We start from the raw sequence: 3,592 nt of genomic DNA on the forward strand, positions 1-3,592 counted from the left end.
TTTACAAAAATGGATTGTGAAATGAGCATCATTGGAGTCGTGTTCAATTGATCTATTTCACAAAAGAAAGGACCATAGGTAAACATAGTGTGCATGCTTAGAGCATGGCATAACTATTGTTTTAATTCAAGTATTAAGTTTATAATTCTAAACATTACATGAATAATGAGTAATCAATATGGTGCTTAGATCAAAGGTGTTTTTATTTACTCTCAAAGTGTTGGGGCCATATAGGATTAATATTATTCTTGTGTTTCACTTTGTATGTTTTGACTTCCAGAATAATTATTTTATTCAGACTCTCCATAGTCGGTCATACGTTGGAAGTAGGTATTGAATTAAGACTGTCATGAATCTGGCTTGTAAGATTTGTCTAAGGTGCATTAGACATAGCAATGGTTGCTACAACATTCATGAGTGCTCATAAGTTCTGAGTATTGCATTAAACCCACACTCATTTGAATCACTTCATGGATTTTATCACGAGTGAATCATGAGACGATAATATCTTATATTCTTCAAACCTAGAGATATGAGTTATTGACTATGAGTTGGTTATACATTGATTGTATGAAAACGCCTCAATAACTTAATATTATAAAACGTGCCTTTGTGTATGATTCAACAAGTAGTTAGTAAAAGCATATGAGTCAAAGTTTATCCATTACTTTTACCTCATAAGGAAAAAAGCGATATCTGTGGGCCCCTCGATGATTTAGTGATGACACCAATAAGTGCTTGGCCAAGCCTGGACTGATTTGATGTGTTCAATTAGTCAGTTGTCATAAATCGAAAATCGGGAAACAACAAATGGACCGAGAGAATGATTATAATCCATGTCTCAATCCATATGATATCTAGAATGGAGGAATATATGATCACTTATCTAATGGACGTGTCATTTGATTTATTCAGAGTTCGATAACCGCATTAAGAGCTATGATTGCTACTCGGGTTATGAAGTCGTACTTGAAATAATAGTTTTAGACTTATCCAAGTGGGAGACTGTTGAATTAGATGTCTAAGCCCATAACTATTATTGGTATTTACTTGACCCGAGAGTAGCATGGTCCATTTGGGTTGCGTATCATCATGACAATTTGTTAGGATGGATTCTTGAGAGAAGGTTATATATGATTTATTAATATATTATAACTAATAATATATTAATATGAAATCATATGAGTTAATTAGTATTGATTAAGAATTAATTTGGAATTAATTTAGTGATCAAAAGAGACTAATTAAATCTATGGGGACTAATTATGTTAATTAGTTATATTTATATGTGTTGGGCTTATGATCCATGTTGGACTAAGTTTATGTATGGATACATAAAGAGTTGAGCCACATGAACCATGGGTTATAAGACCCGTGGGTATGGATTTGGGTTATACCCATGACCCTTGAGATCCAACATATAAATAGATGCTCTTAACCTAAAAAACGCCTACATGAGTATGCTTGGAGTTCATGGTGTTTTTGGGTGCATGTAGTTCTCTCTTAAGTTCATCCTTTGTCCATGGTGTGTTGTGATTCCACTTGAGGCTTCCACACTATTAGGCCTAAGCTCTTTAAGGCCAAATACATCAAGACTTCAAGCTCCATCAAAAGGTATGTTGTCCTAACTAGTATTTTATATGGTTTATATCAAATGCATGCTTGTTGTAGGTTTAATACCTTGGAAACCATTTGCATGTATAATTAGTGAAAACATAGATCCAAGGTATTTAGGGTTGTATGTGCACCATAGGATGTTATATTATACTAAAACCCAACACAATTCCCCTGGGCGAATCATCGAACGATTGGCCATGTGGATGGTCATCTTTGTTGCTTTCATTTTCTGAATATTTAGATTTTGATAGAATGAATAGGGCATCAAATTTATGCTAGCCACAGAATCGGCTAAAGCATAAGTCTTCAAATTGTTACCAAACTCACATGGAAGAGTGAGGCGTCCGGGATCTCCTATCTTCTTAGGTATCTCTCCCAATACAGCTCTTGAACTTTGTTCACTAAGAAAAACCTTAGAATTCTTCTTTAATTGTTGACAAGTATTTATAAGATCTTGTAGGAACTTCGCATATTCTAGAATTTTTGAAAGTGAATCGATAAAAGGGGTATTAATAGGAATACTCTTTATTTATTGGATAAACTCCAGATGTTCTCTTTCCAGTGGACTGAGATGTGCTCGAGACAGAAACGACAAAGGCGGTCGGTAAGCCGGAACGGAATATGAATTTTTCTGTTCAGACTGAGCCCACGTCGTGAGCATGGTGGGCTTACGAGTGAGTATGGTAGCTCAACAATATTTTCATTTTCGAGTTTTGTCTTCTTTGGCGTTGGCTCCAGTTCTAGGGCTTCTAAAAACTTAGAGATTGCCTCTTCTTCAGTATCAATTTCCATACCATGGGATTGAGTCTTCTTTTCAGGAATTTGAGGAAATAGCTTCTCATTCACCAAAGTTGTAACCCAAGTTGAGCTTCAAGGTTATTGATGGAGGCTTGCTGATTTCTCAGTGAGTTTTGCGGGTCAATCATCATGGCTTGATGATTTTCATCAAGGTCTGCTGTTCTTTCATCATTTTTCTTTCATCCTTCAATGCTGAATTAGTATCATCATGTCTCTTCTCTGAAGCTTCCATGAAACGAACCAACATAGACTCCAAATCAACTTTCTTCTCAGCTGGTCGTTGCTCTTTTTGGTAAAAACCCCGAACAGTCTGCCTGAATTTCTTCTCCTTCTGTTTCTTGTACTCATCATAAGGCAACCACTCCTTCTTTGGCTTACTTCAATGATCATTATATTTGTCCCCACTTGAGTAGCAAACTTGAGCCTTCTTGTTCACATAATCATCCAAATGGCAATCCTTAGTCAAGTGTGGCCCACTACATTTCTGACATCCAACTCTTATTGCATGAATTGATGGTCAATTTGGGTCAATCTTCGGTCCATTGTATTAAGCATCGGACACATAAAAGCCATCTCTTCAGAATGTGCACCCCCACTGCCTTTTGCTCCATCTTGTCTTGGGTTGTGGTACTCACGAGGGTGTCTTGCGAACTCTTCAACTAACTCCTTGACCTCCCTTGGATTTTTCCTTGTTAATGGGCCTTGTGAATTAAGGAGTTGTCTTGTCATTACATTGACCCCATCATAGAAAATAGACATCTCTTGTTGAACATTTAGATGATGTTGAGGACAATTCCTTAACAACCCTTTGTAGCGCTCCCTAGCTTCGTATAGTGACTCCCCCGATTATTGCTCAAAGTTGGCTACTGCCTTCTTGAGTTTAGCTATCTTGGAAGGTGGGCAAAACTGATCTAGAAATTGCTCACACATTTGAGCCCAAGTAGTGATTGTACCAGGAGGAAGTGCTTTCAACAGGTCTTTTGCAGCTCCTTTGAAAGTGACTAGTAGCATCCTTAGTAAGATGGTATCTCTATTGACCTTTGGGACATTGAAGTAGTCAACAATGTCGTTGACCTCATCTAGATGCTTAAATGCATCCTCATGATACTTCCCATAAAATGGGATATCCATAAGTGCAGTTAGGATGTGTCCCTTTAGCTCGAATGTGGCAGTGGCA

At 37.2% G+C, this 3,592-nt stretch overlaps 1 non-coding gene across 1 annotated transcript; it reads left to right on the forward strand.

Moving 5' to 3' along the window:
- Positions 1-3,190: 3,190 nt before the first annotated feature.
- Positions 3,191-3,297, forward strand: LOC111891201 (small nucleolar RNA R71). Its single transcript, XR_002850109.1, has one exon. It is a non-coding gene; the product is annotated as a small nucleolar RNA R71 (small nucleolar RNA).
- The last annotated feature ends 295 nt before the right edge of the window (positions 3,298-3,592 follow it).

This window comes from Lactuca sativa, chromosome 1, assembly GCF_002870075.4.
Source record: "Lactuca sativa cultivar Salinas chromosome 1, Lsat_Salinas_v11, whole genome shotgun sequence".
Taxonomy (NCBI): Eukaryota; Viridiplantae; Streptophyta; class Magnoliopsida; order Asterales; family Asteraceae; genus Lactuca; species Lactuca sativa.